This window comes from Strix aluco, chromosome 16 (assembly GCF_031877795.1).
Source record: "Strix aluco isolate bStrAlu1 chromosome 16, bStrAlu1.hap1, whole genome shotgun sequence".
NCBI classification, from domain to species: domain Eukaryota; kingdom Metazoa; phylum Chordata; class Aves; order Strigiformes; family Strigidae; genus Strix; species Strix aluco.
Genome location: NC_133946.1, coordinates 20,349,446 through 20,373,607, shown reverse-complemented (window position 1 = coordinate 20,373,607; position 24,162 = coordinate 20,349,446). Strand labels below are relative to the sequence as shown.

The 24,162-nt window shown below is 46.3% G+C and overlaps 1 protein-coding gene across 6 annotated transcripts in view; it reads left to right on the top strand.

Moving 5' to 3' along the window:
- Window positions 1–24,162, top strand: part of LOC141930590 (uncharacterized) — an 84,372-nt gene that overhangs the window by 12,234 nt on the left and 47,976 nt on the right. For 3 of the 6 annotated variants that reach the window (XM_074841659.1, XM_074841658.1, XM_074841660.1), the window contains exon 2: window positions 1,496–1,577. The exons of 2 other annotated variants lie outside the window; for them this stretch is intronic. The gene's annotated coding sequence lies outside the window, so the exon portion shown is untranslated. Of the gene's footprint in view, window positions 1–1,495; window positions 1,578–3,159; window positions 3,346–24,162 lie in introns of those variants that run through there. One more of the 6 variants, XM_074841662.1, reaches the window with a different exon arrangement.

Here is a 24,162-nt window from a genome sequence, read left to right as displayed (position 1 = left end):
CTGAAGATTATTGGCCAGGTTGGATTTGTCGTGTTATTTCTCTCCTTATAGAGACTTTATGTTCCACTGCAGAACAGTGTTCAGTTACTGACTTCAAAAGAAAAACAGAAGGACCCTGCTGGAGGTACATAACATGAGTAAATAACTCTTGTGTTTGGCTAGAGTGGTAATGTAAAGCAACAGGGAGAGCAATTATAAATGGTGATGGAAAATTTGTGCTTGAGACTGGAGTCCAAGGTCTGTGCTGTGGTCTTGTGGTCTTCAGCATTGTTTTCATCCTTAGAAATGCCTTCAGCCCTTCCGTAATGGGAAAGCAGAAAGGGAAAAATGGGGGGCTGAATGGATTACGGTTTTTCTCAGTTCTTTAAATACCAACTGGCAATGGCTGACGCCTGTGAGTCACTCACAGAGACTAGGGAAAACAAGCAAGTCTCTTTTTCTCAGTCCAAGGTAAACCAATGCACTGCATGAGTAAGTTTTCTCACAGTTCATAACAAGGTCCAGTTGACAGGAAATATGCAAGATGTTGTCAGGCTGATCCTGTACCTTCCCCTTGCCAGTTTAGTGCTTTGACTGTAGAAGTGGAGAAGTTGTCCCACCCTGTTTCCTTACTTGCCCCCCGCTTCCAAATCCTCTCTCTGTTACAGTGTGCTTGAGGATGGTTGTTCATCCACTGTGTTCATTGCTGTCCCCAAACCGTTGTATGAAGAGAACAGGGAAAGTAAAACTGTATTATGTGCGGTAACCTTTGCTTCAGTTGTATCATCAGAAAAACATTTCCTTATGGCTGCTTAGAATTGGTTTTTTTCTGATACCTCTTCTTTGGCATGCAGTGGGCACTTTGCATGCCTGCAGTGAGAAGTTTCTGCAGCTCATGGAGGTGACTTCTGTCACAGCTTTTGCTCAATGCTGCTAGATGTCTTTTGTGTGACTGATGTACAAAAGCTTTATAAAGCAATCAGTGGGAAATATAAAACCACTTATGAAACCATCATGGTGAATCAATAATAATAATAATAATGATAATGAAGAAATGGAAGCAGCCTGGCTCTGACATCAGTTGGGATTCATCTGCTCTGCAAACTGGAAGAAATGGCACAACTGCTGTGGAGCAGATCTTCAGCAGCATCTCTGGGAGAGGAGTAGGGAAGTTGCAGAGGTGACTGCTTGCATCCCATTTATCAGCCTCTTTTCTGCCCCTCTACGTAGATGCTGACTTCAGTGCACTGACTGTTGAGTAGGCTTTGCTGGACAAACAGCCTTGGTTGGGACTCATCATCTTGCCTGTTACCTAGGCTTCCTGCTGTGATTTTGGCAAGTCCCCTGACAGCCTTATGCCAGGTACCTCCGCTGTGGTGCCAGGGCTAGGCAGGAGTGTGCTCAGGGCAGGGATCTAACACCCTCCCATCTCTCGTGAGGTTGCCTTGGCATCCTTCCCTTTCACCAGGCAGTTTATATTAATGTCATTAATTACTATTCTCTCTAATGCTTACAGGATTTGCCAGTTTCCATATGCTGATGGGGATCGTGTTCTGGCTCTTTGTCGGTGCCTTAAGAGAAGCTGATGCTCTGAACAGGTACATTTGCCGTGCTCCTGGCTGGGGGGTGTCTGTATATGTCCAAGAGTGAAATGTGTGCAAGGTTTGCCTTATGGGTGTGGGTTGACAGATACTGTGGGAGAGACCACTCTGCAGTCAATAGGGTTTTTTTCCATCCAGATGTGTTGTTGCACTGAGCCTTGCTGACAGCCCTCTGAGGAAAGCATTGGAAAATACAGCGTTGCTGCAGAGCGGCTCCTGGGAGGCCACACTCCTTCCTAACGTGGGCACAGCCTTTTCCTTCCCATAGCACCATCTGGGGAATCCCAGTCGAGCTTGCGGCTGCGTGCCACTGCTGCTCCCTCCTGCTTTACTGGCCTTCAGTAGCTCCCCCGTAGCGTGCGTCTGCCTGCTGTCCCGAGTGGGGGTGGGAGGAAGCTGTTTTCATGTTGATATCCAACCACGAACAAATCTGCTGTTGTTTTCCTAATGTACGGCAAGAACAGCCTGTAGTAGCTTATTCCTCCCTGCTCTGCTCTGCCACTGTTTACCATCAGAAGCAGTGGGATAGTGCTTCCGCTGCACTGCCCAGTGCATCCCTTTGCCCCAGTTATTTCATGTATTTATTGCTTTAAGGCATCAGTGCTCAAGTGAAAAATCTCATCTGCGCTCTCTGCAACTGTTTGGCGTTGTAAGTGGATTGCTTGAGTCGGTTGTAGTCATTGAGATGCCAAGCACGCTTTCAGCCATGCCTGTCGCTGTGCTACCACCAGGTCTGCTGGCACCACAATTTCAATTCCTGCATTACTTTGAGGAGGAGAAAATATAGGGCTGGGTTGCAGGCTACTTTTTTATTAACTGGAATTATGTTCCCAGCTGACCAGAGGTGTGTGTGCAACCACTGGAACTGGAGGGGAATATTTTCCCGTTTGTGGTTGCTCAGGGTTAGTCTGAGGAGCAGGTGGATGGATGCTGCCGCACGAGCGCCGATGGACAGGGAGGGATTGGCCTGGCACACTGAGCTCAAGCCTCCAGCTTGCCATGAGACCTTACAGAGCAGAAGCAACTCCTTTTGCAAATGTCCATCCTTGATGGATCTCATCCCAAAATGGCATTTGGCCTGCCTGAATGACCTATTTGATCATAGGAGGATGTAACTGTAACTCGCTGCATGAAGCTTTCTTGATTCCTCAAAAAGTGAAATGGATTCATTATGGCAAGCGATCTTTCTTGAAAACCTAGTTCATCTGGGACTGTCTGGGCGGTGCAGCAAACACACCAGAGAAGTGGGAGTCAGGGCGGAACTGTTTTCACCCAATTCCTCTATTTCCTGGGGTTTATCGCACCATGCAAGCAGACATGCTCTCCACTTCAGAGCTTAAAGCAGAGCTGGTTAGTAGAGCACTGCCTGTGCTTCCCAGGCTAGCCTTCTAGTTTTAACTTTCCTTTTCTTAAATTTTCTAGCATAAAAGGTCTCTTTTTAAAAAGAGAACTGTAATGAGAAGGGGAACAGCAAAGGTAGGAGTGCCTCCATTTGCTAGCAAGCTGTCACAGGTGTGTCTGAGTTGGAGGGAGCCAGCACTGAGTCAGTGCCCCAGACTGCTGGTGACTCAGGTGGCAAAAGCCCAAGTCGTTCTCTTACACGCCTGAATTGCAGTGAATTTCCTGTAATAGAGTTTCACCTCCTGTAGTGGCTGTGTAGTGAGCGATGTGTCATCCTCTTCCTCCCATACAGGTTATGAGCAGCTTGGTTCACAGGGGATGCAGGCAAGTGGTGGTGGTGGCACTTCTCTTCCTGCCAAAACAGGTGGAAACTTGATTTACCCTAGCACCCTCAACCCTACCTCTGTCCTTTTTTTTCCCTGTTTTTTTTTTTTTTTAAGACGGGACAAGTCACAGTAGTTGCAGCTGTCTGTCTGTTGAGCTTCATGTGATTCTCATGCAAATCTGGAGGTTGTGTTCTCCTGGCAGGTCTGCATTATCCACTACTTCATCATATTGGGAAGGGATCTATTTTCTGAAACATGGTTTATTTTTAGTCAAGACTTTCCCTGTCTAACTGGCAAAAGTTCAGCATTTGCAGTGCAATTTGCAGAAGAAGCAATTTCACCAAATACTAGGGCTGGGGGAAGGGAGAGGAAATGTCGTATTAGCTAGCAAAAAAACTAAATGCTGACTTGAGAAAATAGCTTGAGATGCTATTGTGAGAGCATAAGGATGGGTAATGCAAGTTGAAAACAGCGTTGTGTTTGCTGCAGTGGATAATTCTATCTGGGTTGCTCTTGTTTTTCCTTGTGACAGCTGCCACAGACATTAACCAACAGTGGGTGGATGCTAACTGCTGTTGGAGGTAGCCAGCTTTTTGGCCTGACCCCGAGCAGTGAGTTAGCACTGAGTTAGCAAACTCCCCTGGACTGTAGCACCCATGGGTGCACATCCATGCAGTGCACTGCACTGTCCTGTTGCGCCTGCACTTGGGGCCGCTGGTGCCTCACCGAGGGTCAGGCTCTGTGATGAGACAGGCACTACCGTCCCGTGTTTGAGTACCCTGAAACGAGTGGGGTGGCACATGGGATGTCCTGGGGCAGTGCTGCAGCTGTCTCCTCCTCTCCTGCCCAGCTGCTGCTCCACGGACAAACTGTCTTCACTCGCCTCATTGCTTTCACCAAATGCTCCTAACCGTTCTGGGGCTTGAACTGGCTTTCCCTTCAGATGTGCAGAGATATTTTCTTGTTGTTGCATCCCCCCTGACATTTCCACCAACTCCTTTCACAGAGGCATCTTTGTTACCATTAGCTGTTAATGCTGCAAACCCCAGACATCCGAGGATGACACCAGCGAGTGGATGACGGTGTGCAAAGCCTTTGATACTTACTCCTTTGACAAATGAGGCTTGGCTCCATATGTGGGCACATAAATGATTTGTTTGCGCTGCAGGTTAACTCCTGCAGTTTGTTTTATCCTTCTTTTTTTTTCCCCCCCCATAGCAGACAATTGCATAGCAGCTTTGTTACAGTTTCATTAAGAAAACAAAGAGAAACTGTTGAGTTTCAATTTTCTTCTGAATGGTTGGAAACCAGAAGAAAGAGGGGAAGTAGCACTAGGATTTTAGTCTGCACTCTGTGTGAGTGGGTATACGTTGCCTGCAGGTAATGGAGCCATATCTTTGTGAAAGGATTGGGGATGAAACTTTTAAGTGCAGTTTCAGTCACTGGAGTAGAAGCACCATGAGAATCAGGGTAAGAGCACCCATCAGCTGTCTAGAGCAGTAATCTTCCCAGGGGAAATTAATCTAATTTAACCTGATAAAAGAATTTATACAGTGGGGGAAGTCTCTGCCATTTCCTGCTGAGCTTCCTGAGAAGATGGGGACAAATTAAGTGCCAAAACAACCCTCTTCTCTCCTGGGGAGTCTTAATGTTTTTCTAAGACCTGTTACTATCTTCCTGATGAAAAACCATCTTTATCAGCTGGCAAATCAGGATTGTTTTAGCTACTAAGTTCTCCCTGGTTCCCAGGGGACTTGCTCATTGTGAACCTGTTTGCAGATCCCCTGTCCATCTGGGCATCTGGGATGCAGAACATCTTGCATGTGTCCCAGTGTTGCTGCAGTAGTCAGCCCCTGTGCTTGCCATACCCTGTGGATATAGAGGTTTCATAAGTTTGAAGATTTTTATTAGGGAAAGTTGGTGGGTGAGTGTTTTTTTTTCTTTTTTGTCTCCTTATATTGCCAGTTATTTCAGGGGAACTCCTATCTTCTTAGTGCTTTCTCCCCAACAGGTATTTCTCTTCCTCTCTGTCTCTTGCCCTCAGAGGCAGAAGAACCCTGATATGTTAGGAAAGCCAGTCTCTACTTTAAATGGCCTTAAGCAGGTGAATATTCAGCTCAATTTCCTTTTACAGCAGCTTGTTACAAAATTATCAGGAATCTCAGGGTCAGCTTTTCTTCTAACCCTCAGGTGGAAGCAAGGAGGGTTTTGTTCCAGTGGGTGAGTGCTTGGAGAATGAGGTGTCCACCTCGAGCCTTGAGTACTCTGGTAGGAAAATATTTCTCCTATCAGTGAATTTTTGCTGATACTGTTGAACTATGCTTAAAGTATGTGGGCATATATTGTAATCTGCTGGCAAAGACACCGTGAAAATAGCTGTTCTGGTTTGGACCAAAGGTTCATCTAAGCTGCTTATGTCCAAAGCAATACCCTGTCTCCAGTGGCAGTAGAGGAGCTGCTCTGGAAGGAGCTGGATGGAACCTGAGCAGCCTAATTCAAGACTCCATCGGCTCTAGGAGCAAGTACCCTGGGTTTTGAGCAGGCTGAGAGCTTTGCTAGGCAGCCCCAGGTGGTGTAGCAGGTGAGGAGCAGCCAGGTCAGTGGCTGAACGCTGAAGCCAAGGTCTGCAGGTGTGGCTGCAGCAGCAGGAAGGCTGTCTCTGGGTTACCTGCAGTGAAGGATGGAGCTGACTTTTGCAAGGCTCAGATCACGTTTTTAAAGGCTTTGTTTAGCGCAGATGAGCAGTTGTGGCATGCAGATCTGTTCCTTGGGCATTTTGCCGTTCGTGCCTACCCAGCCCTCTAAGCATGACAACGCCAATTTAAGTGTCTTTCAATTTGCTTTCCCGTGCAGAGATCTCATGTAGCCCTCGTGGAGGGGCAGTTTGGTGCCTGTCTAAATTGCTACTTGTCCCTTGAGGTTGTTCTGCTTTGCTCTGTAATTACTTGCCACGTGTTGCATGCAGCTTTTGCTGCAGTTTTTAAAAGGGAAGATAAGGAACAGCGGACAGACAGACATCTGGGAGGGCTGCTCGTAGTGGGCAGGGGGAACGGTTTCAGCCCTGATACTTGCATGAAGCATACTCTCCAGGCAGGTCCCATTGCGACTCCTGATGAAGTTTCCCTTTCCTTGGCTGACTCGTTGGAAAACCCTTTCAGGCCGAGTTTGGTTTGGAAAGAGAAGCACCCACACAGATGGCTGCTCTTCAGCTGTCATTCACATCAGGGTTTTTTTATGCTCCTTTTTGCATTACCCTCAGGTGAAACCCAGGCTGTCTGCCAAAAAATATATCCCTGAATTAAGAAAGAAACTAAACACTAAGGATATTCTGGTTTTATTCTTTAAGCTAGAAATGCAGTGGGCTGTCTAATATTTTATCAGTTCATAAGGGATTGTGTTGCTTTTTCTTTTTGGCTGAGTTTCCATGTAGTTCACTTGTTTGTTTTCCTCAGATAAAAGATACAGCTTTCATTAAGACTTGTTTTGGCTATGTTTTGCTCCTTGCTTGAGACTGCCTGAGTGGTGCCACTTTTTCCAGACAAATGCCAGTGTTCTGCTTTGGAGTCCTGCTGGTCTCATCTGATAAGGGGTTTTGTTTTGTTTTTTCACCCTAAGTAGCTCTCAGAAGAATTGCTTAAATAATAAGAAGTATTTTTAGGTCTTCGAGGTACTGTAACTGAAGGCAAGGGAAGGAGAGCAATAGCATTGCTGAAAGACTTGGGTTTGGTGTGCTGGTGATTTATGAAACTGAAGTTAGAGCCCCTTGTTGGGATCCAGGATGCTATGGATGGCACAGTCCATGTGAACTCCAGATTTCTGGCCATACAGGATCTTTGGTTTTGCATTACTCCTGGCTTTTTAGCCAGTAGAAGAGAAGCAGAGTTAAGTCATATCTGGCTGGCATGCAGCTGTGGTTGGATTTTACTCTCTTAAGTGCCCTTGAGAGATTGCTGGAGAGTCCTGCACCGGGCTGCCAGGGTGCAGGAAGATGAGGCTGAGGAAGAAGGTGGAAACAGCAGCCTGAAGGCAAAGGTTCCTGGTGGGTTTCTAGAATAGCACCTTTCTGTCCACTTCTTCATGTTCTCTAACCCTGCTAAAGTGTTGTGGCAGAGCCAGTGGTAGGCTTTGGTAGGCTGGAAAGATGCAGGTGCGAGGAGGTAGCTGGTACTTCCAGGTGTATTAACTCATTCCTGAATTACCCCTTTTTTAAAAAAAGTTTTTTCTAGAGTAGCTGTTTTTGGGGCCTCACTGGCCATGCTCTGAGTGGAAATAAGTCTGTCTGAAGGCTGCTTTAGAAGGACAGGGACTGGTACATTCATGGCGTGCAATGATGCCATCAGGCCCCCTGTGTTTCCATACCTCTTTGTTGCATGCTGAAGACCATGCCAAGGAGAAGAGCAGTGTCACAGTGATTAAGCAAGTTACATTTAAATATGCTGAGATTTATTGTTGCAAAATCAGCAGTGGCTTGAAAGATGCGCCTGCTGTCCCTCTCCTGCAACAAGGATTGTTTAAAGGACGGAACTGTGGAAGAAGGAGGTGAAGCAGCAGATGCAAGTTTTCTTCAAGAAATGAGAGGGCAAGTGAGATTTTCCCTGCTGTTCCTGTCCGCAGCCCCATATTTATTTCAGCTCTGCAGTGCCCCATCTTGGGAGGGCCCTCACCCTTCGCGTTAGGAGGTGTAGCTTGCTTCTGAGACACTGGAGGATGGAGAGGGGCTCACATGGCTGATGGGGCACCTCCTTCCCTCCACAATCAATCCTTTGTTCCATGTTTTCTGCCCTCAGCAGCCTGGGCACGGTGGGGCTGGGCTGGGCCCATGCCTGGGTGGGGGCCGGGAGAGGACCAGGGGCCACATCCCTGCGTGGTGCGAGTGCTGGGGGCTGCTGCAACCCCTCACTGGGTCGCTGCTAAATGCGCTTCTGGATTAAACTGGGTAAAAACCAGGCTTGTTGGAGCTGGGTAAACATCTCGACCACAGCGATTTTCTTTTTGGTCTTTATTTCCTAGTGTGCAACTGCTGTAACTCCTCTGTGTTACTTTTATCATCCTCGATTTCTGAATGTATGTTTTTCTTTTTCTTTCTTTCCTGAGGGTTTTGGGCAGTGTTTTCCAAAGCTATTGTGGTGGGCATTTCCCCTTCTCTCCCAGCAGCAGCTTTCATTTTTGAATGAATAGCTCAGCATTGTTCACATTGTCTTCCAATTTTATGGGCGCTTTTTTTTTTTTTTCCCCTTTTGACTTTGACTAAAGCAGTCTCCAAGATGCTTCTGGAGTCCTTTGGGTCACTGCAGAAAATATTTTTTTCCTGTTACAGAAGGTCTCATATTCAAAACTCCAGGCAGGAAAACTGCTTTTGTAGCACTCACATTTGAATTTCTGAAAGCCTGGTTCTTGCGGGCTTTTTGCTTGGTTTTTGGCCAGGTTTCGTTTAAGATTGTGCCAAGTTCAGCTTTAAGCAGGACTTCATAAGCTTGATGGAGTTGACTTTTGCTGAAATGTTTCAAATGATACAACAGACCCTGCTGCTTCTGGTTTCTACATAGCATCCCACATGTTAAATCTGTTCTGCTCTTCCAACCCAATGTCTATTTTCCCCCCCTGCTCTCCAAATCCCTCCAGAAATAACAGGATATGTACACATATGCATTTGCTAGGCTTGACATAGCTTTGCACCAAAGAGGTTTATCTCTTTACCTATGTTGAACTCTGAAGCTGGAGCCTATGGTCAGCGTGGCATACATCTGCAAACCTCCCTTGGTTTGTTCAGAGTGTGATCTTCTGGCTGTGCAAAGACTTAGGTTTGCTTCTCTAATTTAAAATGAGCTGCAATAATGAATTTCTCCATTCAGATTTTTTTGGAACTATCTTTTAAGTGAGAAGTAGGCTTTATTTGCATTTTTGGCTTTTGCCCCTTCCCTTTGAGCACTGAATACTGGTGAAAGGCTTTGGGTTATATCAGCCCAGGTAGATGGTATTTGTGGCATAGCAGTGGTGTCCCCTAGGATGTATCTGACTTCTTCCCTTTTCTGCTAACAAACACTGATCTTGTCAGGGGGACAAGATCTCCTTGTCCTTTGGGTACTGGGAGTCTGCTGATCCTGCAGTGGGAGGACTTCAATGAGCAAACTAGTTGGGGACTGGATTCGAGCCACCCACAGCAAGTCACTGAGATCTTCTCAACCACCAGCTAACTACCATGACCTTCCAGTGTTTGCAGCTTGTGATCTGATGCTCAGGAGATAAGTTTCCTGAGTGTTAACTGTTTGAAGGTGCAATCCCAGTCCTTGCCCCAGTGGACCAAGTTGGATGTGCTCTAATGAACAACATGCTCCTCAGCTATTGTACCCCTTAAGATTGAAAAAAAAAAAACCAAACACAGAGGGAGAATGGGACACATGTAGAGATTAATAACCTTTTCTTAAGTTGCTGTTCTCATTTATCCTTTGAATTAGCTTTTTTCCAGTGTAACACCAGAATTTTGCAATAAAATCCACATGTGAGAAACCAGTGGCGCGTCTTCTAGTCAAAACAGGCTCCATGTCATTTGACTACTTAAACGGTCAGAGAGAAATGTTTGGATTAAGCAACTGGAGGCCACATGCATGTTGAATGAATTAGTTTCTCCCCTTTATACTGTAATGACAATGCCGTTAGAGAAACCACGAGAGGAACATTTCTCAGAGCATCTCTTCCGAGTTCATGTGTTTAAAACTGCAAACTTGAGTACTTTTAATCACAGTCAAAACCTTTCTGAATTTTTTGGGGAGATGCTTTTCCTTGGTTAGGTTTTGTGGCAGGACAGCTGTAGTATGTGTGCTTGCTGCTGCTGGTGCGTTGGTCTCAGAGCAGAGGAGGTTGTGTTTCAGCCCTTGACCTCTTTTCAAGTCAGGCCTCGCTGTGTCAGCCCCTCTGAGAAGCTTGGTGGTAGGTGTGGAGGGATATTAACTATTTTTCTTCAAAATTATGCAGTGTTTGCTTATATTGACCTGGAGTAATACTGCAAGCATGGTAATGACTTTTATTTCCATAGGAAAAGATGCACTTTCTTTCCTTCTTTAACCTTGTTTCACTTAAGGTTGCTCTAAGCAGCTATTTCTTTGATTGTTCTCAGGTACCAGCCAAAAATACTGGTGTTCAGGCTTCAGAAGGCTTTATGTGTAGGTTAAATGAGGGAATAATTTAATGAAGGACCTAACCATGTCACTGCAGCATCCCTTACGTAGATGTAGTCATGATTACCTAAAAGTGCTGAAGGTATAAGATAAGAAGTTGGTTATGCTCCTCCTTGAAAAACCTGGTTAGAATTAGAGGTCAATTAAAAAAAAATGTAATTTTCAGAAAGGCTTGTAATTGACTGCATCCTGAATTCAGATAGTTGTCTGAATATTATTTCTGAATGAAAGCACCATTTCCTTCTCTTTCTGCCACCAAAATTGGAGATGCCCTTTCAGGCCTCAAAGATGAGGTGAGTAGTAGTCATCTCCGTGCTGCACTGGTTTATCTCTTTGACTCATCTGGTGTATTAAAAACCCTCCAGGTAGGCTCTCTTGGATAAATGTTTAGTGTTAGCATTGAGAGAGAACATTTCTGTAAGTAGCCTGATGCCAAGGCTATTGGTATATTAATTGGGAAAAAAAATTTTAAAAGAAAAAGGAAAAAAAAAAATATCCATGGACTATACAGCTTACTTGAGCTTTCTAGACTTAGAGGTTTGGCAGGCGTGTTGTGACTCCTGCTTTCCTGATGGAAACCCTTTGGATTAAACTTTCTTTGTGTCGAGGGACTTTGTACATCTGGTATGGAAAAGCCTGCAAGCGTACCCAGCTCACAGCATCTGTGGAAAAACCAGCTGCTGTGTCTGCTTGTGAGTGGTTGTCCTGGGGATCTGCCCGAAAGTCTGTTTTTTCCATTACTCGAGCACGGTGTCAGGCTTGGCACACTTTGTCACGCAAAATAATACGGATAGGGTTTGCAGTTGGCACACCTTTTAAAGAGCCTATTATTATAACCTTGCCATACCACATTAATTACGCTGCTGAGGCAATGATAGTGATATACTAGCGTAGTTAAAATGGCTCTTACACCTATACCACCAAGGATCGCTTTGGTCCTGTCCTTCCAAGTTGGCATGCTGCAGAGGTACAAGGCCGTTCTGTTCTGCTGTGCTTGCTCCCTCATCATGTTTGTAGTGGTATCTGCAGTAAAATAATCCCCTGCTATCCCTAATAAGATTGCAAAAGCAGCAAGGGTGAGGTGTGAGAATACAGACTTGGCATTAATAATTTAGAAGCTGGATGTCTGATGCTTTTTTAATCGTTGCAGTCACACACATGAAAATATGATTTATGTATTGATATGATACGAACACCCTGCAAAATGTTTGAATTTTGAATTTTTATCTGTGTAAAACCATACCTGTAGACATAACCATTCATATTATACTTAACTATTAATATATCTAATGAAAGATTGCCCTGGGTATTGGACTGAACTTGAGAAGTCACAGCGGTCCTGCTTACTGAGTATTTTTTAAGCTGTATTGATCTGCGGATTGGCCAATCGACTCCTTTTTGGTTGTAAATGTGATCATACTGAAGGCAAGTCATTGGATTAATTCCAGTTGCATGTTACTTTCCTTCCAAATGTAGAATTACAATTTGTGAAAGTGGCAGGGAGGTGGATGCTTATTGGATGCTCTTGAGTTCTTGAGAGGATTTTTGGGACACCCTCCGCAGTGAAGAGGTGAGAAGCTGCCAGCCGTCTCAGTTTGGGGAGCTTGTCCCCTGGTGTGCTCCGTCTACGGAGCAGATGCTGGAGGGCACCAACTCGGTGCATGTTTTGCAAGCTCTGTGCTGAAACACTTTGCTTGATTTGAGATCTGTGAAATTGCTGTGTCTTTTCCCTGGAGGCTTAGCTATTCGCCTACCTGGAATTGAAGAAAAGAAAAAAAACAGCCGTTATTAGCAGGTCAAAAAGAGCAGTCTGCCAGCCTGCCTAATGGATGGGTTATGCTGTAGCCTGGAGCTGGGCTTTTTGATAAGAGCAACTCAAATAAGAAAAGCAAGTGAACCTCCAGACAAACCAGAAACCAAAAGTAACAAAGGAAGCATCTGCTTTTCAGATGAACTGATATAGGTGAGGGAGGAAAAAACAAGTCATCGGAGACCTCCAGAGGCTCACTACTTTGGTCAGAAACCTGCAGTTTGGAGACAGCAGGCTTTTCATAGTCCAGTGATGGTGATGCTGATGTTTCTATGGTGCAATCCGAGGCAAAAGCAGGCTGTGGGTGATGAAAAGTGGTAGAAGATGCTGAGCTAGGATGCAGGAAAGCCATGTCTTAAGTCTTGCTCTGTTTAGATGAGTTGGGATGCACCTCTCCAGGGCAGCTCCAGTTCTGTTCTCCACGATGGTTTGGATGCGATGAGAAGTACAGTGGGGAGGAAGGGAACCTGGTCCCAGCACTCGCCTCCATTTTCGGCTTGCACGGTAAAACAGAGGACAGTGCTAGTGTGTGGCAGCACCGAGGGACTTGCTTGGCTGCTCCGCATGAGCATCTCCCCATGGCGGTACAGTAGGAGCCTGGTCTGCAGGATACTTAGCTTCGTGCTGAGGTGGGTTGGTTTATTTGGAAGTCTGGCACAAGGCAGAGATGCTTAGGTTAATGGTTTTATTACTATAGAATTTGTAGTGCTGCGTTAAGGATGCATCCCTGCAAACACGGGAGCAGGAGGGCTCTTTGTTTGGGTTACTCTCCTAGTTGCCAGAAGCCCACCTGCTATGAGGTGGGAGAAGAAACATGAGGAAGGATTGTTTTAGCTGGATGCTGAATGTAAAGAGCAGGTACAATATGCCCACAGGCTGCATTGTCAGCATGTAAATCTAGTGAATAGGAGAGAGGACAGACTGCTTGTATTGGCACTGCTGTCAGCTCTCATTTTCTCACAGCTGGGGGACCATGAATGCACAGACCCCATTGACGGGATGTCCTGGTTTTAACCTTCTCAGTGAAGGGATTTGTCTGCCCTGAAGCATAACACATTTATGTGTGCACCTTTCCAATAGCAAAGGGTTTCACACCCCTTTGCCTGACGGTCCCTACTAGCCCCGGAGGTGGCTGGTGCCACATTTCTTGTGTTCACCTCTATGGAGTGAGAGATGCCTGGCACAGCGTTTTTAATTGTGATTATCACTCTCATTATTACTGTCTGTAATGTCTGTAGAGCTCAGAGTCTTATTTAACCAGCAACTGATGAGAGCATCCTCATAAAATTTTAGTAACCTATCATTTTAATACGTTAGAAGTCTTGGCTCCTTGTATTTAGAAGTGAGTAACCTGGTGTGAGAGTGTCTAGTTGCTGACAGTGTGCACAAATGCTTGAAGCAGCTGCCAAGAGTGGGAAGTACAGGAGGAGCGCAGAGAAACGGGAAGATTTGGTCAGCCTTGTTGGAAAGTAGCTACAGCAGCGAGCAAATGCTTCCTCTTACGTGCACATGCAATTTCTGACATCAAGGCTGACGAGGTGCCTTGGCTTGGAGAACAAGTTGAATGATCTGCGTAAAGTCCTTGTGATTTCCTCTCTTGAGGCAGAAGTGGCTAAAAACCTTCAGAAGAAGAGAACTCTGCCTGATTTTTGTTGCTGCTAATTTGTTCGGGATGGTTGGTTGCTGCAGGGAGAAGCATAGTTGATCCCTGCTCCGTATTACTGGTGTTGCATCTGCTCCTGGTTCAAGGGAGATGGAGATGTCCTCTGTGTGAGCCATTAACCTGTTTCCTGGACCTTGCTGTGTTCATGCATCTTCTGACAGAGCAACCCTAAAGTGGAGCTGATCAGCTTCTTCCCTGCCATGAAGGTTTCCGTTATTAATGAGAGACGTTTTCATTTTGGAGGAAAAACACACCTGAAGCCGCCCTGGCAGGTTTGCTTGTGCCAGGGTTTGACTTGGACGTTTGGTCAAACAGAGGAACAGCTTGGAAACAGTGCCCTGGTCCTTCAGCTGCCACAGGACAAGTGTAGGAATAGAGTGGCTTAAACCCCTCTCTATTCTGTATACATAAACCCTCATATTCTGTATGACACAGCACCATCTTCCTGCTCCTGGTGTGTGTACTGGTTTTTACAGCCTTCCAGCATCATCCACCAGTTAACGGTTTAGTAAGTGTGTTTGCTGTGGAAAAGCTGTGGTGTAGAGAGGTGATCCTGGTGTGTCTTCCTGGAAGCTCGTGTCTGGTGGCGCAAGAGTTTTGTAAGCACGATCTGCCTGTTGCAGCATCTAAGATTGCAGTGGTTGATGTGGCAGGGATGTCCAGGCAGATGGAGATGCCTCTTGCCCTCAGATTTCCTCTGTAAAGCTTGTGGCCCATTAATCATGAAAGCGGATGCCTTTTGTAATGGGCTGATGGTTGTGGATGCTGGATAAATTTTGTGCAACTTATTGGGGATCTCAGTCCAGGAGCCTGATCTGCCTTTGGGTTGATGAAGGGTTGCGCTTGTTCTTGTCCATTTGAACACCTGCAGTTTCTGTTTGAGTGACACACTGTGGAGAAGACAGGACACGCTGTGTCTCGCTGCCTGGGGCTCTGCACCAGAGAAAACCACGTTTCAACTCCAAGTCATCTGCTCAAGAAAGAGCAGGAGGCCGCTCTTCTCTACAAGGGTGGTTAGAAGTATCTGTGATCCCTCCTTGGTCTGCTCATATTGCAGAGCCCTGGCATAGATCGTCTCTTAAGACACCAGGACAGAGGGCTTAGATGCTGGAGCCCAAACCTGTTCCAGCTTTGCTGTAATGCCAATGTAGGGTAGCTCAAGAGTGGAGGACCTGCCACGCCAGCTCCAGCCAAAGTCCAACTCTGCCAGTATCCCCCTGCCCAGTGATGACCAGAGTGGATCCTCAGGAGGCAGAATGGGTCACTGGGTTTAACAGCTGCAGACAATCTCGTTCTCCTGCAGTTTGCATGTTACTTTGCAGACATTTTCTGTAACTTGCTCTGAATAGCAGAACATGCCACAGCCTATTTGTGGGTCACTTGGAAGAAGTATTTCCTCCTTCTGTTTGACATTTTTACTCTGCTGTCTCATAGTCTTTCACTGTGAGCGGTTGTTCTTTGGTCCTAACATGGTTTGCATGACACCAGCAGCTCCTGCAGATTTCTTGCCTCGGTACATAGATGCCTTTTTTCTGATGCCCATGGCTTAATATTTCATGACAATATACTGTCTGCCTTGACTCTGCTGCTCTGGAGTCTGCGTTTAGGCAAATGCTTTGTGGATGCTTTGAAGAGGATTAGAACTGACCTTCTAATTGGAGAGAAAATAGGGTAATTGCAGACTTAGTTCAAAAAGCATTCTGTGCTTCATTCCATTGACTTTCTTGCTGGAGGAGTTGTTGAACATACTGAAGAGAAGGAATTTGGAAACGTGCCCATGTGACCCCACATCTATTACTCAGCAGGCATTTTTGTTGCACATCTTGCATTTATTCTCTTGCTGAAACTTTAGGCGATTTATCAGTCCTTCCATTCTGTAGCTGGATACCCTTTGCACTGTCTGTCTTTCCAGCTAAAAATGAAGTGAGAGCAATGCTTGCTAACAGCATGATCTCAGTGGTTCATCTAGAGGAAGGCAGAAGTTTGTTGCTCTCTCCATTTAGTCACTCAGAAGTACTGAGAGCTGCAAACGAACTCATTTCAGTTTTCCAAATGCTGTGATAAGAAAATAACCAGCCCTGTTTCCTCAAAATGGCCAGAGTGTATGTCCATGCACATAAAAATCCAACACATCCAGAGCCCAAGTCACAGGTTCCTGTGCAAGAGCACTACTGCTTGAGATGGCTTGATGGAAATAATAATGCATCCAGTGAACTGATTGTCATGCTCCACAATAAACAGTACACTTCCCAGCAGCTTAATTTACTGTGGTGCATGGGGAGGACAGGTCGGTGTTGGCTGTGGGTTTTTCTGGTCTTCCCTCAGCAAAGATTTTTCCTTGCATGTCTCTGGATTTCTGCTTTGTGCATATAGGTAATACTTGGTATGGACTGTGGAAGCAAAGGGGAAGCTGTGCCAGTTGCCATGAATGGTTAAGGGTCTTGCTCGAGGTGACTGATGAAGGGGGCAGGCTAGAAGTTAAGCCTTGTGTGTTCTCTGTGCTCGTCCATGTTGAGAGGACTGGACATCCATCAACAGCAATAAAGTAGAAACTGCGTGGTGACTAGTTTTGGTGGGACTTTTCCTGTATGTCTTGGTTTCTCTTTCCAATGGGATTTCCTTAAAACTCTTTCCCTTCCCCATCCTCTGTGGCTGGTGCTAGATCAGATTGAGAAGGGCCTTTGTCCATGGCAAGAGCTCCCAAACACTACGTTGACTAATTGATGGTGGGTCTGAGCAGAGGAAATGGCTTCCTGCCTGCCTGAGCTCTCGGACTTCTCCTCTCCTCTTGTTTTTTGGGTCGTCCCACAGTACCTGTCATGATTTCCCGTGAGGCTTGTATTCACTGTGCGTGTGGGATTTGTTCTTCACCTGGGACCAGAACGTGACTGATGTTACTTTAGGAATAGCAGCCGCAGCAAAACCAGGCTGCTCTCCGAAAAGCATTTAGTTGCTGTTTTTCCCCTGTGCCACAACAGATCACTGCAGGCTTCTCCATCTCTTGCTCCAAACGCAAGTAGCTTGCTTTGGTCTTTCATGTTCTTGAAGAAACATGTGGCAACACAACACCAAGGTTCTGCTGTTTAGGTTGATGTATGCCATGGACACGTCCTTCCGCTGAATGGAGGAGGAGAGCATGGACCAATGATGGCAGACGTTATGCATTAAACAAGGTGACTTGCTGCAGTGTAGTTGGCATTAGTGGTCCTGGGAATTAAACTTCTGTGGGGCTTGGTGTACCCGTGTGTCCTTTCCACCATGAGATGGGACTTGGCACAGTCTGGCTTTGCAAAGCAGAGTCGAATGCTGTTGGAGAGCTTTCTCCTGACCTTCTGCCTTCCTGCTGGCGCAGAGCCTGCGAGGTACCAGCCTTTGCCGATCTGAAGTCAAGGGGCTCGTGTTCCCCGAGCGGATGGAGAAGCCTTGAGGCACGTTGGGAGCTGTGAGCATCTGTGGTTGTGCCAAGCGTGCTTCAGACACACGTGCCACAGAGTGTCTGTCAAGGCTTGGGTTTACAAACAGAGAAGCTCTTTAGTTAGGGCAGCTGGATAATGTGGCAGGGGGCCCAGGTTTGGATAAGCTTTTGGGTAGCTGCTTGAAGGAGGTGGCAATTGCTGAAACATTCATAAACTTGACTGTGAGACTCTTGCCAGTTGCCTCATCCTCAGTGGAGATGGGGGAGTGCAGCCAAGACCTGCCGTACTCATCCCAGGGAGCCTGCTGGTCTCTGACACACTCCTCTGTGTTAGTTCTCTTTTATTAATTCCCATAATAAATTTCTGCCTTCAAAAGCCTAAATAGGCAGAGGTCTGCCAGAGCAATGCCAGGAGTGGTAGCTTTTTCTATCATTTTTCTTCCTCCTGTAAGGTTCATGTGAAGCAGAGTGCTCTTACAGTCTCAAAAAAATAGCAAAAAAACAATGCTAAATACTGGCTATAAAAAAACCTACTTATTTGCTCCATGCGTGTTGCAGTGGCAATAGGGGTGTCTCATGCAAGCCCCTTGTTATTTTAGCTTTTTTCTTCAATGCTTACATAAGTTTAAGACTCTTTTTAATATTATTCCCCTATATTTAGAAATAAAGGCAGAGTAATTCAGCCTCTGAACAGCTTCATCCTTTGCATGTCTCACAGGATGGCTAGGAGCTCTGCTGGTACCTGGTTGTCACAGAATCATCTAGGTTGGAAAAGACCTTGAAGATCATCCAGTCCAACCATTGACCTAACACTGACAGTTCCCAACTACACCAGATCCCTAAGCACTATGTCAACCCTACTCTTAAACACCACCAGGGATGGGGAAGAAAACATCCATGGATGTTTTATGGCCCCATGTCCAACACAAGCTAGGCTGACCCAGCTGGTTTTATTTCCCCAAATTCTTGTTGTCTTGTTTTCCTTTATAAGCTTTCTCCTGTTTTCCTCCTGAAAAATAACACAGTGGGTGGTGGCAGGAGCAGAGTCAGGGAATTCAAAGTTAACTGCGGAGCTTGTCCTCAGTTCACCCCTCTTGCGTCCCTCGCCACGGCAGCCTGCGTTAGCAAAGATGATGTGTTAGCCAGAAGAAATAAGTTTTCTGCTGCGTGACAAATTGGCTAATCATTACGTACCTCAGTTCCCCATTTAAGAGTATGTTCTTTAGATCTTTAAAACTGCCTGTCTTCTCCCAAGCTTGCGTCTCTGTTGAACAGGCATGAGTTGTGTTGTGAAGTCCTCTGCAGCAGTGCTATCGTGAATCCGATGCTGCTTCCTACAGACAGGTGCAAAGTGTCTTTCTGTGCATCATTTGGGGAATAGCCTCTGTAACAGAATAGGACTTGAAGTTTTCTGCCTTTTTCTGCCTTTTTTTTTTTTGGGGGGGGGGGGGTGTGTTTTTGCAGACGATGTGGTTAAAGGCTTCTATTTTTAAAACCTTAAATCTTGGAATGTGGCTCCATAACAGTGTGTAGTGGGATTTGGAAAAAAGTCTGTTAAAATTGTATATAAGGGGTGGTGGAACAGTTAGGTCATGTTAAAGTTGTTAGACTTCCTGCTGCTGGTGCCTGTGATTTTTATTTAATTTTATTTTTCTTAATGAACACAGAGCTATGAATGTTTTTCTTTAAAAAAAACCCAAAAAAACAAATAATGGCCCTTCCATCTTAGACAAATGTCCCTTTTTTACAGCAGTGGTTTTTTTTCCCAGTTAATGGCTTTTTTAGTGGGAGCTGCCCTGTGCTTTCCATCTGATCTCTGTACCCACACCTCTGAACGTTTCCACTGCACAAAGAAGGCAGACGCCCATGCCAGCAGATGAACTTCAAAAGGTGCCATGCAGCAAAGTGTCACTGTTCTGAGGCTTTAGGAATGAGCAAGAAAAACAAAACCCACCAAAACCCCTTAAAGTTTTACTGCTATGCAAAGGTAACAGAAAAACTGGCTTCTTGGTTCCTGTGGTCCTTGTCATGTTAAAATACTGGAGCTGAATAATCTTGTCATCCCATAAAAAGAATTGGACAGATTTAGGAGCACTCAATAGTTTTTAGAGAAGACAACGTTTTACCTTTTGAATGCTGCAGTTGCGCTGTCCTGCTCAGTGACTTAAAATGGAACTTGTGTGTGCTGCTTGGCTGCAGGACACAGGTAAGGGCTCTCTTTCTCCCTGTGCCATCATACTGCTGCTGTTTTTCACACTGCAGACCCAAGTGGTACCCAGTAGTCGTGCTCACCCCCATCCCTAGTGCCCAACTCCAGCCATCCTGGCGGAGCCGAGTTTGAATTAGGCAATGTTTTTCTGACCAAGCCTCCTAAGAGCCTATTGAGAAGGAAGGGGAATGGCTTTTTTTCAAGAGCAGCTGAACGCAATGCCCTAGTTACCATGGTTTTTTAAATGGAGTACTTCAGAGGATGTACAAAAGCATCTTTAGCACTTGCAGTACAAGGAGAATGAAAGGACCTAGATTATGTCAGCACTGCAGCAGAGGCTTAAATGAGTGTCATTCATTTATTGTTAGGAGATGACCCAATTTGGATTGTATCTATGGAGTGGGAGGGGAGAATGGACCTATTTCAGATGACTTCTGAGCCTTAAATGTACTTACAGGCTTTGTGTGGGGGTTGCATTGGCTCCTGCTGAGTAAACAGAGCCCTTTGCAGGGTGTTCCCCATGTCCTGGCGCGGTGACGTGTCCTGCCCTTCCTGGCTAGACGTACGCTGCCAAAATGGGTTGATTCATGCCACGTCTCTCCGCGTGGCGTTGTATTGGATGGGGAAAAAAAGAGTTGTCAGAACCTGCCCAGCTGTTTTTTATTTATTTTACTGCATTTTCTTGCAAGGCTTTTAAAGCCCCCAGTTACTATATAATTTGTAGACTGGTTCCAGCCAAGCAGAGCCTTAGCTGAAGGCTGTGACCCTGCCAAGGAGTGGTGAAGGTAATAGGTCGTTAAGTCTGTACGCAGTGGGATGCCTTTCTTTTTGCCTTTATTTTCCCCCTTCCTGCAAAATGATGAGCAGTCTGTTTTAAGTGCCACCTGTGCCACCGTCTGCCATCCCCTTCTTTTCTCCTGGCTGGGATGACAATGAACGACTTCCTTTTCATCTTAAAGGGCTTTGAAAGTTGTGTGTTAGGGTCTGCTGCCGCTGTCTGCACCTCCTCTGGAAGGTTCTTACCTGTCTTTCAAACAATTTTGGTCCTGCTGGAAGAAATACACCACCTGCAGATCCCGTGAAGGACGTAATTTCTTGGACTATCTTTTTCTTTTTCTTTTTTTTTTTTTTTCTTTCCTTGCAAGGATTTCTGTAGTCATTACAACAAGCTCAGCTGTGATGATCCAAACTGCTTTGAGAAGTGTTCAGAGCAGAAGCAAATCTGCAAATTTGTGAGAGGGAAGGAAGAAGATAAGCAGGGAAAGCTCATGAGGAACCGGAGCTTGGAGAAGCCTTTCCAGCAAACACTCCTTTCTTGTTCAGATGGGCCTTGTGTGAAGACTACTGGAAATCTGAGTTTCACTGTAAATTCATTAGCAGCATTCCCATTCTCTTCAGTGGAGCCAGGGTTGTGTCTTCCAGCAAACTAATGCTGTAAGCCCATGCCTCTTCCTCTGGAGAGGCACGGCTGCCTCACATCCTCCGCAGCCTGCTTTTAAAGGGAGCCATCTTCCCATGAAGAGGGAGAAGAAGGCATCTATCCCTTCACGTAGCCATCCCAGCAAGCCACAGGCTGGTCTGCACTGGAGGAGCTGCACCCCAGCTCTGGTGTGCTTCAGCGGGGTGGTCACCAGAGCACTTCCCAGAGGAGGAGAGGGCTGGAAGCGCTTGGAGGGACTGTCTGGATTTGTTCCTGTTGAGACCCCATCAGCTGCAAAGCCTGGATGTGTCCAAGCAAGGATGCATCCAAGCCCAGGCTGTGCTGGCACCAGCTGACCTCTGTGTTAAGGGAGGGTTGTTGCTCTGTAGGAATCAGCATCTGATGCTTTTAGGTGTGCTGGCTGGAAAGCCTTCTTGTTTCTGGGTGCAAATATCAAACTGATGTTAAATGCCGGTGTACTGCACAGCTGGAGGCGAGGGTGGGTGGGTGGGTGGGCTTGTGGGGCAGGGTCCCTGGGGTCCGCCGGCACACCAAGGTCAGAGGGGCACCAGGTCCCCTGCAGCAACTGCTGAGTTGAGTGTGTTGGGGCAAACTGGCATTTCCTCCTTTCACTGGCTTTCGGGGTACAAATGGCAGGTTTTGATAATTAAAGGCTTCATACAGAGATTCTCTTTGGCATGGGAGATGTGAACCCAAGTGCAGGCTGGATGTGTCCCTTTTCTGTCTGTAGAGGTTTTAGGCTGGTTATTGTGTTCAGTTCGGTTTTCTTCCTGATTTTTTTTTTTAAATCAAATTTGATAATGCTGGTCCAAGTAAAGGATAATTAAAATTAAGTCACTTGCCTGACCTCTTACACAGCCAGTGTTGTGTGTAGTTAGTAGTTTAATGAGAAATGAGGCAAGGCATTTTGCTTTCCTGTGACCAAGCTGGCTCTGCAGGACTTAGGAGTAAGATGGGATAGTAATCGAGTGTGATGTTGTGGTCTTTAGGGCAAGACTACAGGAAATTCATTGTATTCCTTTGAACAGGATGGAGCCTTTCACGTGATTTTTTTTTTTTTTTAAACTTTAATTCTGTAATCTTGATCTGTTATCTAATAGCAGGACGATTCCCTAAACTTGGAAATGTATTTAATCTGCTTGGGGAGCAAAAGACTCCACCTTGGTCTATCTGGGGAGCTCTGGGTGTCCCCCAGTGTGAGGCATCTTGTTTAGCAGATGCTGTGGGTTGCTGTGCCGAGGGCAATGCATTAAATCACCTCTAAACTTCCATTAGGGCTGGAGGGGTTTTTGTTGCAGCAGTCTGCTGCTGTTGGCTCACCTCCAAGGTATGTTGTGGGCTGTGGAGTGCTTGCTGACACAGATCTCCCCCAAACTTCCCCTCTGCTGTGTTTTCTACCTGAGAAGTTGCTCCAGAGCAGCTTTCCACTGCATCTTCCCACTTGGTGAAATCTGTCTGTAGGGGCAGTCTGTCACTCCTCTGTCCTGACTGGTAAGCTGACTCCTTCCAGATCTCACTGGGATTTCAGAATGAATAAAAAATACCTTCAAGTCAGTGGCTTTGCTTCAGCAGGATTGATTACTACTTTCTCCCTCATCCTGATAGCTTTTCTCCTAGGCCTTTTTAGGCGTGTGTGGATTATAATTTAATTTCCTCTTGAATGTAACAGCTTTAGAAGGACTGAAATCAGATCAGCGGCTGGTTGGAGTTGTGATTGGGGATGCAGAAACTTTCATGCCCTTCTCTTCTAGAGCAGATAATGCCTCAGGTACAAAGGAGAGCGGAGAGCACATTTGCAAACAGTCCTGTCTCAAGGGTAACGTTTAGGGATACTCTTTTGATCTCACCTGTGACCCTCAGCTCCTGAAGAGCACAGCTGAGTCTGCTTCATTACCTTGCCAAGTTTGGGACACATGTGCTGAGGTCCACAAGCCTGGAGAGTTGCTTTTCTGCCACTGCACTTCTCCCTGCTGCTTTTAACCTGGTTTCAGTGCAACACTCCTGCCTGCTTTTCCCTAGTAACCTCTTGCCCTCTTTCAGCTAAATTTTTATGGAGTAGAAACCCTACAGAGTTAATGTTCTACTTGCTGGAGAGATGCAGTCCTAAGTTAACTGCTCACCCTGAGGGAAGACAGATGGGACTCTGACAGCCCTGCCAGCTTCTCTTATGCCTGCAGCCCATCAAGGGTAGAAACAGTATGTCTGGTGGCTCGTCACTGGACACGGTGATGGTGGTGCATTGCCACAGAGTGGTAAGACCATGGGGACGCAGGGAATGACTCGTCAGAAGGCTGGGCTGCAGTAGTTAAGGTGTCCACAGAATCGCTCACACCTACACCCCTGCTCTTGTTCCGTCTGGTTTGGTGGTGGTGAGGCGGCGGCAGAGCCGGCGGCAGAGCTGTGGTCCCGCTGTGCAGAGCTGGTGACAGCCCTGAGCATCGCTGGCGTGGCTGGGTGAGGATGGCCATGCAGCCTGGCGCTGGGTTGCTCCTCACCTGCCCGGGCTCCTCGCTGTTGGCATCCCTGAAGCCCACAGGAGCACGAGCGCTTTTCTCGGAGGCTCCTGCAAGCCAAAAGGCAAAGTGCTACAAACCACAACAGCTTCCACTCTAAAAATACCATAAAAGGCTGTGTCCTTAGAAGCTGGGCATGGGAGCAGTTCCCACCCACATTACTGCAGCATGAGTCACTAGGCTATTGCAACTGCTCTCCATGTGGATGTCCCGGCTGAGGATGCAGTGAGGAGCAGGGGGAGGAAGGGCAACTGCTCCGTAGCACTGTGGAAGTGATGGAAGAGTTACAAAGAGGAGGATGACACACAGACACACATGAACTTGACTGAACTGCCAGATGGTTTTGCTTTCATTAGGTTTTTTTGTTGGTTTTTTTTTTGAGAACTTCCAGCAAATGCTGCTTGCTGATGATTTGAGCTTAAGGTGTTTGCAGCCACGAATCTTCTGAATATGCAGAAACCCCCAGTTTGCTCTTAGGAAGCACAGTAATTGCCACATGAATAATATGAAGCTGGAAAACCCCTCTGACATGGAAGTACGTTTTATTTACTCTCTTTAAGCAAAGTTTTTCTCTCCCTATCCTCCCTCCTCGTCTTCATCCTTCTCTCCCCTACTCTGGTGCAGAAAGA